We start from the raw sequence: 14,541 nt of genomic DNA on the forward strand, positions 1-14,541 counted from the left end.
TTGAAAGTTGATGTACCTAATTGAAACCTCAGTTAATGAACCTCTGGTGCATTTAACTCTTTATTTATTAAGAAATTTACAAAGAAGGAATGGATTTTGTTGTCACTAATTAAGTAATCTGAGGCTCATGCTTCTTCCTATTTTTACCTTGTTGAGAGGCTTTTAATTAAGTGGTAAATGAGATAAAATTCCTTTTCCCTTTGATATGGATGGTATTGTTGTTAATGGAAATGTGCGCTATGCAAAGTTCCTTTCATGTGAAAAAAAAGTGTGAAACGACGATGGTTTCATACACGTCGTCCTCATTTTATTCTGTTGAATTTTTTTCTTCGTCTTTTCTTTTGGCCAGTTCAGTGCATCCGGATTTAAAGATGGCAACAGGCTTGATGCCCGCGGATACTACCTTCTTACGCCCGTGCCCGCCAGCTAAATCTCTCGCCCGCGCCCTCCACCCGCCACGGGCAACAAACCACGCCCACGGGCATGCCCGTGTGCCCGTCAGGTTGAGCATATACATAAACCATAGTACATTACAAGAGATATAAAGATACAGATTCACAGCAAATCGTGTATATATACATATATTTGCTTATAGGTCCCACATGTCAGACCTGTGGAGCGGGTCTGGCGGATACGTGGGCGAGGATAGCAAATTTCTTTGTCCGCGAAGAACTATCCTATGGGTTTAGGATGGTGCCCGCGCCCGTGCCCGCGGGCAAGAAGTGGTGCCCGTATCCTTGCCCATCGGGTTCCATGCCCGCGGGCATGCGAACATTCTGTGCCCGTTGCCATCTTTAATCTAGAATTCCAGATGGAGTTACTGCAAGGAGAAGTGAAACCTGTAACCATGCGTTCTCTGTGTCTGAATGCTGATAACTAAAAAAACTCGCAGAACACTGACAAAAATACATACAGAATGCATGTTTCCCTTGCTAAAAAAAAAGAATGCATGGTTCCACCCAAGGATGGAATCAAATCCGATATTTCAAACTTTATAATTAATAATATATGTGTGCTCATGTGAAAAGCTGCATTTTATGATATAATAATAATTTTCAAGCTTTTGATGGTGTGTTCTTTTTCCCACCACATGCAAGAACATTTATCACACAGCTCAGAAGAAGCCAGATAAACGGAACAAACTTTTGCTCTGGATTATTCAAGGTTGATCAGATTACATGTTCGGCACTAAACCCACTTTAATTTACTCTTTTCCTTCCTAAAACACTTTCTAATGCCTCAAAGTGTAAACACGGAATAAAAAGGACAAAAATCAAACACATAAAAGAAATGCCCACAGAATTAACAAGAGAAAGAAGAAAGTACAGAATGGGTTTTCGATCGAGAAATTTCAGGTGAGATCGTGTAAAATGCAACCGGCAGGAGGATTTGGAGACTTTTCATATGGCATTATTCTTTCTTTCACAATGGTGTGGTGTCCCCAAATACCTCTCTTTATTTTTGCATCATTCTTTGTTGGAATCTGGTCGTTGACCTCTTTTTTATTAGGCCTTGATGTCGACCCAATTCATACAGTAGCTCATCGTTTCGCTGTTTTATTCGGTGGAAGATGATGAACATACCTAACGGTGCGTGCAATCAGAAGCATGCTTGGAACATACTACAGTCAGCAGTATGCTCTGACCTCTGTCTCTGTGAGAAAGGAAGTTTTTGTATGGAATGGAACTGTGTTCTGAACAGCTGGGGTTTTGAATTAACTAGTGTATTCATAAGTCGCTGTAGATTTTCTTATGAACAGCTGGGGTTCTGAATTAACTAGTGTATTTACTATACACATTAATTAAACATGAGAGGATGAAGGGATCAATTTTAAGAAAGTCGCTGCAAATTCTATCCACGTACATAGGCCGACAAATTGTGATGAGCTTTTCAGTAATGACAATTGTTCATATCTCACTCGTGCGACCTTTTCAGAAGAAATATTTTTCTTTACCAAAACTTTTATGGATGCTTCGTATTTCCTAGGAGCACTACATATGCAATTAAGAGACACCTATGCTATATAAGGAAAAGATATGAATATGCAGCCTCCAACCCCAAGCCCTAGGGCAGAAAACACAATCATAGCCTATAACCTCTAATCAAAGGAGCAACGGTTGGGTAGTTAATATCCTGTCTCTCTGAAAAACCTCAGCTAGAAACCTGCTGTCTCAAGCTGCCCCCACTCTGGTAACCCCAGCTCATAAAAAAACTTGCAGAGGTGGGCTGCATTTTTGCATACGATTCCTCCTGCGACACCCACTCCACACTACCAAGTAGTGGACCCGCTGTCACATTTGCGAGATGAAAAAACCGAGTGCAATTCCTTTGCATTATATTCCACTGCCCATATATATGCGCTTGGCGCTCCCCTCCCCTAGTAGTTTAGATTTGACTTAGGCCCTTGTTTAATCGGTTTTAAACTTGGATCGTCAAGAAGGGATCTGAGCCTACCTCTGCCCCGCCCTGGAGCGTTTCTGCAAAAGGCGCGTCGCTTTGCTTTACTTTCAGGCGAGGCAGCAGGAACCTCAGAACAGCAGTTTGTTATGCATGCATGGTCCTGATCGGAATATCTTTTTTTTTTTTTTTTTGCCCAACCAAACGTGACGAGATTTTAGTAGTATATAGTGGAGATATAATGTCAGTAGGAGTACGAACCAAAGAGAGCGGGAACGAGATTTTAGTAGTATATAGTGGAGATAAGTAGGAGTACGAACCAAAGAGAGCGGTTACTGTCAATGCGCAATTCTTCAGTTAAATGTTGCTGTCAGTTCATTAGCTAGTTCCCTATACATTCTTCTGGCTGAGAAGTTCAGTTCGTTGTCCTCTAAGTATTGTTTACGTCAAAATTTGGGAAGAAGAATCGTAGAAACTTGAAAGCTCTCAAAATCGTATCATCAAGAAATCGATTGTATAAAGGTCGGTATCAGCTGATTCAAATACAGTACTGGAATTGGCTCTCTTCAGAGAGCGCCAGCAAATAACGATAAAAGCTGCGGTTGGCGTCAGAAAAAATATGTTGGACTCTACAAAAATAAAAGATTAGGGTCCAAGTTATCTTAAAATTAGGAATATTTTCTCTTATGTCAAAGATTGTAATGAATCATGCTTAAGTATGATTCATGCGTAGGTTCCGGGTATAAATATTGAACCCCGGCTATTGTAAATGACACGATCAATCAGATACAAGTCATTTACTTTTTTTGGCTCCGGCCACCCCTTAGGAGTAAGAGTAGAGTAGATTTCGGTGAGTTCTCCAGCGAGCAGAGCTGCATCAGTCTGGCTGACCTCCGGCTTGTCTTTAAGTACCGTCATGACTTATACTTCTGTTCGTACGGCTGCATCGATCCGGTCGACCTCTACTGCGACTCTAGTATAAGCTAGTTATCGACTCTTGTCTAGTTCAAGTACGGCTGTATCAATCCGGTCGACATCCACTGCTCGAACTAGGTTAAGATTAAGTTATCGGCTCTACCTAAAAGTGGTAATCTTTGGTAGATTCATTAAGTTATCGATCTTGCTAATGTCCTTATCGTCATTAGTTTGCAGCAACATCAATTTGCCTGGTCGCGATCGATTTAGATCGGCCTCATATCATTTGGGTCCGTTGTTTGCTTTGTCACAATATGATACTTCTTACAATGAACGACGGGTTATGTTTTATCGGTTGTTCTATTTCGATCTTGGTCGTGCATAGTACACGGTTAAGGCATGAATAATCTTGAAGAGGTTTGCTGTCTAGTTGAATCTAGTTTATAGTTCACCATTATGGCTGTTACGATCCGGTCGATCCCCACTGATGGCACTGTAGATTGGATGATGCTAGTTAGTAGGTTTGTTCCTAGTTAGGCATGACCTTAGCTGTTTGCTATGCCTGCATCGGCTAAATAGCCGATCGCTTGTGCGTTAACGCTTACAACATATTTACATGATTTTGTTAAGCGCGAATAGATTTGCGTACTTTAAGGGTTTGATTCGTTGTTTTTTTACAGCTGCATCGATCCGGTCGAACTCTACTGTTAGAGATAGCGAGTTAGGTCTGAGAAGTCTATAGGTTTGTCCATGTGAAATAGTCGATTGTTCGTATGTTGTAGTTCTCTTCACTTGAATCGGCTCATCCGAGCCTTCACGTATAGCATGTCCTTCGAAAAGCCTATCGAAGTACGGATGTTTTGCAGATTCTTCGGTTTTAGTTTGTTACTATCATCATAGCTGCCATCGATCCGGTCGAACCTCACTGTTGGTAACAGATTAAATTCAGAGCGTTTGTAGATCCGTTTGTATCAGATAGTCAATTCGCTCACGTGCTATATCTTTTCCTGGTTAGATTCATTGGCTCAATGATTCATACTGATAATATCCACCTAGCTAATGATCTCATTTACATATACGTGCACTGTACCTGTCAACATAAAATCAATTGCTACCCACGAGCTTTATAATCCATAACAGCCGATTTCTGTGTGGATCGGCTATTTAATCATTCTTCCCGTATGGCTGCTCCCGAAGCGGCACACTTGGAACTATGTGGGCACAGACCAGTACGTTCCACCTTAAATTACTGATAAACTTTCTCTCCTTGTCAATTGCAGGGTCAAATTGACTGGCACGTCTCGGGAAAAATACGCAGGATCAATTATCCCTGTGTTGAAGCCAGGCAGATCTCTAGCTCCATTGAGCAGACCCTTTCGGCTTGCTTGTGTGCCCAGCACGATTGACACATTTTCATGCCGACACACGTTCTGGCACACCTGGTGGGACACCACAATCGTCATGGCAGCTTACAACAACAACGATATCCTTATGGTACCTTATAAAGACCTACCTAATGGGGATAAAGATGTCATCAGCAAAGCTATAGAAGAATTTTAGAACAAGTGTTTGTTGTCCTACACCAAGACACGTGACAATACAATTATTCAGAAATATCCACTATCAAAAGTTCTGTTGCACGAACAGACAGATGTAGATGAAGCTGAAGATAGGTGTTTCTTCGTAGAAGGTGTAAACAAATTGTTCATGATGGCATATCGAACCATAATGAAGTTTTCTTAAACACATTCCACAACACTATGAAAGAGGTGTTTCATAGGTTTCCAGTTGATTAGGTTGGGCTGACTTATTACAATATTCTGCATCCATCAATTTAGGAGACTAATCAAGCCAGTACTAGCCATCAAGAAGCAGCACCGATCGGTAATAATGATGTCCAAGTAGTTCAGAGTTCATCTGAGCAAGTTCAAGGTGCTACTACGAATTAGATACAGTATGATCCTGGATCGTCAGTGCAGCATGTGCAACAGTCGGCGGGGCAAGGTCAGAACTAGATGATTAATTTTGGCATATCAGGCCACATACCGTCATCGGCTTAAAAAATAGCACCATCAATTCAAAGGATCCATAGAGATATAGATTCTAACATCTATAACCAGAGACTTCAAGCAGCAAACCAGCAAAGGACCTAGCAGATAGAGATTCCACAGGGATATCATTATGGCATAGATTACAACACTCTTCATATGATTATGAATCTAGGGTATCATGGTACACGGGATTTTAATCCATAGATGGGTCAGCAAGTGCAAAGAAATCAAAATTCAAATGCTGATGAGTTGTTGCTGAGAGTGACCGAGATGATGAAGAATCAGTTTGATTTGAAGCCAAAAGGGCAGACCTTCTCGTACAAACGCCCATATCCAGAATAGTATGATTTGGTCGCTCTTCCTACAAATTACAGGCTCCCAGAGTTTGCTAAGTTCACTGGCTAAGACAGCACAAGCACAATAGAATATGTCAGTTGGTATCTTACATAGTTGGGCAAAGCATCCATTGAAGAAGCCCATCAAGTTTGTTTCTTCTCCTTGTCCCTATTAGGGCCAGCCTTCACTTGGTTTTCATCACTGCTAGTTAACTCTATTGCTAATTGGGCTAACCTAGAGAAGAAGTTTCATACATACTTTTATACTGGGACAGGAGAAAAGAAGATTACTGATTTGATAACTATAAGACAAACAACTAAAGAATTGGACACTGAGTTTCTTTAGAGGTTCTGAGAGACTAGAAATTTATGCTTCTCATTAAACTTAGCTGATGATCAGCTAGCTGCTTTGGCTATTCAAGGAATGTTGCCAACATGAAGAGAGAAGCTGTTAGGAAAAGAGTTTGATAACTTGGGTCAATTAGCTCAACGAGTGGCAGTGCTCAATAGCCAATTACAGAGTATGTGCAGAGATACCTGATTCTAGAATAGTACCATAGTGGCCGAAGCCTATAATTTATATTCAGTCGATGACAGCTATGAAGATGATAAAGAAGAAGAGGTTGCCATGGCTGAATGGAATTGGGGTAAAAAGACGGGAATTATGCCAAATCCTTGGGGAAGAGGAGTCGAGGAGAGCTATGACTTTGACGTCACGAAATCAGACAAGCTCTTTGATTTCTTGCTTGAAAAGGGGTAGATCAAGTTGCTTGATAATCATGTTATGTTGCCTCCCAATCAGTTGAAGAATAAGAAGTTCTGCAAGTTTCATAATGCTATATCTCATTCTACTAATGAGTGTAGGGGTTTTCGGCAGCATATATAGAGGGCTATTCAGCAAGGAAGGCTCAAATTCGATACGCCTCAGAAAATGAAAGTTGATGACAATCTTTTCCCAGGAGATCAAAACATGGTCGATGCTAGGCTGCTCAAAGAAAAGACTAAGGTGATGAGGACATCGCCAAGATGGAGTCGAGGACGACTCCAATTCGAGAAGGGGAGGATGATGAGGACATCGCCACGCTGGACACACCGACGCCATGGTCTTTCCCAAGTTGCAATTCGTTCCCAACTCAGCTGCCACATCACCCTCAGATTCAGCAGACACGTCATCACTGTTTCGGTCATAACTTTCTCATACGACATCAAAACGGGCTGTTCTTGGATGCGTTGAAAAGGGGACGACGCCGCTGTCGTTTTGGATCTGGTCCTAGCTCCAGAAGGTCCGTGGATCATTCTGTGTGACCACGGCAAGGTGCTGCGTCACCTATTTGGGCCAACTTGGCCATGTATCGTGTCGGGCCTTAAGCCCAAGTTGTGGGCGCCCAACCCCTGGCCATCCCTAACCCTAGGTTGAGTCTTAGACTATAAACACAGCCGCTGCCGCTGCTACACAATTGGGTTTTGTTTAGAGTTTAGTTTTCCATCGAGAAACTGAATCGTTCATTGTAACTGTGGTGACAAATCCTTTTACAGTGATCCAGGGCCCCCGTTCTTGATCTCCTCCACTGTGTCGATTAGTCCTTTGGAACCGAGTTCTTGAATCCTCTATTGATATTCGTGTCATTCATATTTGCAATTTCAGATTGCGTGTTTTACCTTCTTGCTTGTGCTCTTCGATTCGCTTGCAGAAAAAGCCTTCTTGGTGAGGTCAATCAAGTTGTGCTTGGTTGATAACCAATAGAGCAGTGGTGTAATGGTTGTAGGGTTCGAATCACGTCTGATTTGAAGCCGGATCGCCAACGTCGAGATCTCCACAAAATCAAACTTACCGGCTATCTCTCGGAAGATCGGGCCTGTACTCATCATAAGGTCCTAACATCAACTAGATCAAGAGAAACTAGAACAGTCGATCCCGAGATGCAAATATCGGCTGATGAATATAGAGAAATTAAAAGACGTCGCAACAAGCAAAAGAGCCAATACGAGCAGGGAGAAACGTCAAAAGATGGGGCGACAAAGCCGCGTGTTACATCTCGAATTTTGTTGAATAAATGGCAACGGCAGAAGGAAAAGGATTATCAACATTGGTTAGAGGAGCAAGAATACCAGCATCAATAGGAAAAAGAGAAGTATGAAAGGAAGCAAACTGAATCGTATTGGAATTGTCCCTTCTTTAGACATTGCTAGAATGAAGGTTTGAAGTTGCCTACCAGAAATAACTATCTAGAGTGCAGCGAGCAATATTGAGAGTTTAGGCAATCTCAAACCAACCACTGGTCTATCCATGCTCAAGATGTGTATCATCATAATAACATGGATCGGCAATTAAAAAATAAAAGTGTTCATGATCGGTTTGGAAAGCGAGTTGTTGATCAAAGTTGGGTTGATTATGAAAAAGAAAGTGATGAGGAAGAATGTGTTTGGCAGGAAGGCCAATGGTGTCTAGGAGGTTTGATAAGAAGCCAGAAGGGAAGAGTGCAATGCCTAAGGAATAGAGAACTAGAATAGGCTCAAGCATCTGGTAAGCCTCAAGTGTGGCGTGCTAAGCAAACAGCCGATAAGAGGCAACCATCGGCTACTATTCAAATAGCTTTTCTGTTACCATCAGAGTTTAGAGCTCCAGCAGATCAAGAAGTTTACTCAGATTTTGATGAATCGGAGTATGAGGATATAGTTGCCAAGTTGATAGTTATACAACAGACTATATTTGATAAACCAGTCAAGCATCGGCACTTAAAGGCTTTATATGTAAAAGGTTTTGTTGATGGGAAACTGATGAATAAGATGTTGGTGGATGAAGGTGCTTCTATCAATCTTATGCCTTACACAACTTTTTGTAAACTTGGCAAGAGACCAAGAGATCTGATTGAGACCAACATGATGCTTAAGGACTTTGGGGGTAATGCGCCTAAGACCCGAGGGGCAATGAACATAGAACTAATAATTGGGAGTAAAACTCTGCTCACCACATTCTTCGTCATTGATGGAAAAGGGTCATATAGCTTACTCCTTGGTCATGACTGGATTCATGCAAACTGTTGTGTACCATCAACCATGCATCAGTGTTTGATTCAATGACATGGAGATGATGTCGAGCTTGTTCGTGCTAATGAGTCCGTGAGTATCGCGATAGCCGATCTCATGTATTGGGAGCTAGAAGACTTCGAATGCTTTTCTAGCAAGTTATGGGATGGAGGCTTCATTAGAATCAATAATGAAAGCCAACAGCCGATTCAAGCAGTCGGCTTTGAAAATTTGTTTTAATGGATAATTCAATAGATGGTATAGATGGTAAGCTAGGACATGGCTTCACGTCGGCTGATGAATTAGAAGAGGTAGATATTGGTTCTAGAGATAGGCTTAGGCTGATGTATGTAAGTGCCAAGTTGGACCCTGAGTATAAGCAAAAATTAGTTGATTTATTAAAGGAATTTAAAGACTGTTTTGCTTGGGAATAATATGAGATGCCTGGTCTAGACCGATCGATTGTTGAACATCGATTGCCAATCAAACCTGGATATCAGCCATTTAAACAGGCTCTGAGGAGATTTAACCCAAACGTGCTTGATGATATCAAAAAAGAGACTGAAAGGTTACTGGAAGCAAAGTTTATCCGACCGTGCTGATATGCAGAGTGGATTTAATGTTGTCCCTGTGTATAAGAAGAATGGAAAGTTAAGAGTTTGCATCGATTTAAGAGATCTGAACAAGGCCACACCCATGGATGGTTATCCGATGCCAGTAGCCGATATGTTGGTAGACACAGTAGCCGGGCACAAGGTTATTAGCTTCATGGACGGCAATGCAGGATATAACCAAATTTTCATGGCTAAGGAAGACATAGCAAAGACCGCTTTCAGGTGCCCTAGTGCAATCGGTTTATTTGAGTGGGTTGTGATGACCTTTGGTCTGAAGAATGCTGGTGCAACTTATTAGAGGGCAATGCATTATATTTTTCATAAGTTGATTGATAGGATTGTTGAAATCTACATTGATGATGTGATGGTAAAATCTAAGGGGTACAAGGAGCATCTAGCTGATTTGCAGGAGACTCTAAAATGCATAAGAAAACATGGTCTAAAGATGAATCCTAATAAATGTGCCTTCGGAGTATCAGCTAGACAATTCTTGGGTTTCATGGTCCATGAGAGAGGAATCGAAGTTGGTCAAAAAAGTATAAAAGCAATTGATGAGGCAGTGCCCCTGACTACTAAAATAGAGTTATAATCTTTGCTTGGTAAGATTAATTTTATCAAAAGGTTTATTTCAAATTTGTCGGGAAGAGTCCTGTCATTTTCTCCCTTGTTGAAGTTGAAAAATGATCAAGAATTTAAGTGGGGTGACGTACAACAAAAGACGTTTGAGGAGATAAAAGAATATATGAAATGTCCATCTGTGCTGGTCCCTCCTTAGCAAGGTAAGCCTTTTAAGTTGTACATATCGGCCGATAACAAAACAATTGGATCGACCTTGATGCAAGAGTTTCAAGGAAAAGAGCGAGTTGTTTTCTATCTGAGTAGAAAACTTCTGGATCTAGGAACAAGATATTCTCCCACTGAAAAGTTATGCTTGTGCTTATATTTCTCTTACACTAAGTTGTGACACTACTTATTATCGGCTGAGTGTATGGTTGTTTCCAAGACTGATATGATCAAGCACATGTTATCAATGCCAATACTGAATGAGAGAGTGGGAAAGTGGATTCTTGCGTTGTCAGAATTTGACCTGAGGTACGAATCGGCTAAAGCAGTCAAAGGACAAATAATAGCCGATTTTGTCACCTAGCATCATAAGCCAATTATTGGCTATGTGGAGCCGATACCATGGACGCTGTTCTTTGATGGGTCATCATGTATGCAAGGTGGTGGCATTGGTATTGTTATTATTTCACCTTAGGGGGCAAGTTTTGAGTTTGCTCTTCCAACTAAACTAATGATTACCGACAACCAAGTGGAATATGAGGCTATTCTTAAGGGACTTCAACTTCTTCATGAAGTAAAGGCCGAAGCAATTAAAATATTTGGAGATTCACAGTTAATTATTAATCAGTTGATCGGCCTATATGAGTGCAAAGAAGATATTCTGAGGGGATACTATGATTAGTGCCAAAGGTTGCTCAAGGAATTTTCTCATGTCTCTTCTCAACATATTCCGAGAGCACAGAATCAAGATGCTAGTCGTTTAGCTCAAAATGTGTCAGGTTATTGAGTGTTTCAAGAAGTCTTGAGTAGTAAAACCTCGAATGATGATGGGAGAGTTTAAATAGCCGATTACCTTAGGAATTTGTCATAGAAAGTTGTTAGAAAGCTAAGGTATAAATCGACTAAGTATGTTTTACTGGATGATCTGCTATATTACAAAATAGTCGATGGGGTGTTGCTCAAATGCTTAAATCAAGAGGAAGCTAATGTGTTGATGGGCGAAGTGCATGAAGGGATATGTGGAGCTCATCAATCGACTTATAAGATGAAATGGATTATTCACAGAACTGGATATTTTTGGCCAACAATATTGGAGGACTGTTTTGAGTATTATAAGGGGTGTTAGGACTATCAACATTTTGGTAATGTCCAGAAATCGTCTGCATCGGCTATGAACCCAATAACCAAACCATGGCTATTTTGAAGCCGGGGAATTGATTTAATTGGCCAGATTTTTTTGCCCTTAAGTAAAGGACATAAGCTCATATTGGTAGCGACGGATTACTTCACTAAGTGGGTTGAGGCAATTCCTTTGAAGATGGTAACCTCAAAGAACATGGTTGATTTTGTCATGGAGCATATTGTGTATTGTTTTGGGATTCCTCAAACTATCACTACCGATCAAAGAACAATGTTCACATCAGAAGAGTTCAGAGATTTTGCTACCAGTATGGGAATTAAGCTACTAAATTCTTCTCCTTACTATGCTCAAGCTAATGGCCAAGTAGAGGCGTCCAATCAGATTCTGATTAAGCTGGTCAAGAAAAAGATTGAGGAGCAGCCAAGAAAGTGGCATTCAACGCTTAATGAGACATTATGGGCATATAGGATGGCCTGTCATGGATTGATTAAAACATCACCTTATGAACTTGTGTATGGCCATAATGCAGTCCTTCCTTAGGAAGTTCAAACTGGATCGAGGTGTGTTACGTTGCAAAATGATTTGTTAGCTGAAGTCTACAAGAATCTTATGATAGAAGACTTAGAGGACTTGAGTTGCCATCGGCTGCGTGCTCTTGAGAATATTGAAGCCAATAAACTAAGGATTGCAAAATATTACAATAAAAAGGTCAAGAACAACCAATTTTCTAAAGGAAACTTGGTCTAGAAAGTGAAATTGCCGATCGGGTCAAAAGACAATAAGTTTGGCAAATGGTCACCTAATTGGGAAGGATGTTATTGGATTAAACATTGTGTGCCTAGCAATGCTTATATTTTGGAAACACTAAAAGGAAAGGAAGAATTTGGTAGAGCAATCAATGGGAAATATCTAAAGAAATATTATCCTAGCGTTTGGATTAATACTTGACAACCGATTTGTTCAGTCGTCGGCTCTAATAGCCGATACCAAAAGGGCATTGCCTCTAGTACAAAAATAAACCCAAAGGGGTAGAAGCCGGTATGATATGTATCGCCTATAAGAGCAAAGCAAACATGGATAGATTGATGCATGGAATATGAAGTGCGAAGCAAAAGAAAAATCACTTAAGACAAAGAAATTATTTGCTAATATCACCTATTACAAGCTATGGGTCAAAAAACACTTTGTTTACTATATCATTGGCCTGAGAAGTTAGGGCTATAGAGTTGGCGGCGTCGAAGAAATCCTCGACCAAGCGCTCATGATCCCCAGGGTGTGCCATGGCTGGAAAACCGTGGGGAAGAAGCCGAAGCTTGTGGCTAGAACGGGCTTGTGCAGCAGCCAATGCCATGACAGCACCATGACGAACGCCATGCAGAGTGACCTCCCTGATGCGGTTCGAGATGTCATGCAAGTGAACCACTGGAACGGCGACTCTGGCATTGATGAATCCTGCCGCGTACTCCGCAGCTGATTGGAGGCTTTCCAGCTGAGTCGATAGATCTAAAAAGATTCGAAGGGGAGATGATTAGGATCTTGAAGATAAAATTAAGAGGAGACATAAAGTTGTGGTAGGCATCTCACCCGTGATTTTGGTCTCGGCCTCGGCCAACCTATCCTCCATCGGATCAACCTCGGGAGGCGATCGGCATCGAACCATGGCCAGAGCCGATTCTACGAGGGAGAGGTTGTCGATGAGGTTCTAGCCAGCCCGATCAATGGAGGCGAGCAGATCATCGTTGTCAATCCATCTCCTTAGATAGCAGGGGAGCTAGCGGTGAGCTGTTGATGAAGATAACTCTGAAGGCTAAACAGAGTCGGCCCTATGCCTCGGGACGGTAGGGGCATCACGAGTTGCACCCTCCTAATGACGAAGGCGCTGGCATGATGACACAGATCCATTGAGGGCCTCCTCAGTAGACCTCTTGCTGTTCTCCATGATCTCAAACCTATGGGAAAGCAGAAACCACACTAAAGACACGAAAGGTTTGGGATGAAGCAGGTTGTTTTTCGATCCATAGCCATGGCCCATATATATAGCCCGAGAAGGTGAGAAGATAGATTTCGCCGGGGTTATGAAATTAAAGTCAGATACGGAAATGGATTGACACTCTAGAAATTCAAGGGACGGATCATGAAGAGATAACAAATTTGGACTTATTGCTTCCCATGATCACAAAATATTGTGGGATGGATATGAAAGGTTTACATTGACCAATGATCAACCCACCAAGGCTTCTTTGGATTGAAGGGAGTCCAGATCCCCACAAGGCCGAAGGTCATCATGAACCGAGTCACATTTGCCCATCGATAGAATTGCATTAGGAGAAGGGGAAAGGCCACCTGCTTAAAATATGCCCTACCAATTTCTCGATGACTGGGAAACTATGGGAAAGAAGTATGTGGTTTTCCCAATGGGCATTTGATGAAGCAAACAAGGAGAAGGTGTCCACACATTTTAGCCCTTGCAAACACTAGAACAACTCTGTGATCATGGAGAGAAGACTCAGGTGATATCATAAGAATTATTCTAACCACAATAGCTGATCCTCTTGCTCTACAAGGAGCTAAGATGAGTGACACAATCATCCTATGCACAAGAATTCTTCTAACCACTCAAGATCCTCATAGCAAGGAATTAGACCATGGAGGGTCTGGTGGAGCCAGAGGCACTCGAGAAAGCATGCAGAAGAGAAACATAACTGAGTTGTTGAATTGCTCCCGCTGGAGTCGGATAGACATTTTTATAGTTAGCCTAAAGGATGGATCCAAGCACCCATGAAGCAATGATGCTCTCATAAAGTTTTGAAGCATGGGCTCATAAGCTGGCAAAGATGATGACAGACAGTAGACCCTAGATTAAGATTCTCCTCCCGTGACCACAAACCTATCGAGGGGTACAGGCATGATAATTTTGGAATAAAATTAATTTTATCCCAAAATTGGAGGGCATGTGTTTACACCAAAATTTGGGAAGAAAAATTGCAGGAACTCGAAAGCTCCCAAGATCGTGTCATCAAGGAATCGATTGCATAAAGGTCGATATCAGCTAATTCAAATGCACTACTGGAATCAGCTCTCTTCAGATAGCGCTAGCAGATAACAATAAAAGCTATGGTTGGCGTCAGGAAAAACATGTTGGACTCTACAAAAAGGAAAGATTAGGGTCCAAGTTATCTTAAAATTAGGAATATTTTCTCTTATGCCAAAGATTGTAATGAGTCGTGCTTAAGTATGATTCTTGCATAGGTTCTAGGTATAAATATTGGAGCTCGGCT

The sequence above is a fragment of the Miscanthus floridulus genome, chromosome 5 (assembly GCF_019320115.1).
Source record: "Miscanthus floridulus cultivar M001 chromosome 5, ASM1932011v1, whole genome shotgun sequence".
NCBI classification, from domain to species: Eukaryota; Viridiplantae; Streptophyta; class Magnoliopsida; order Poales; family Poaceae; genus Miscanthus; species Miscanthus floridulus.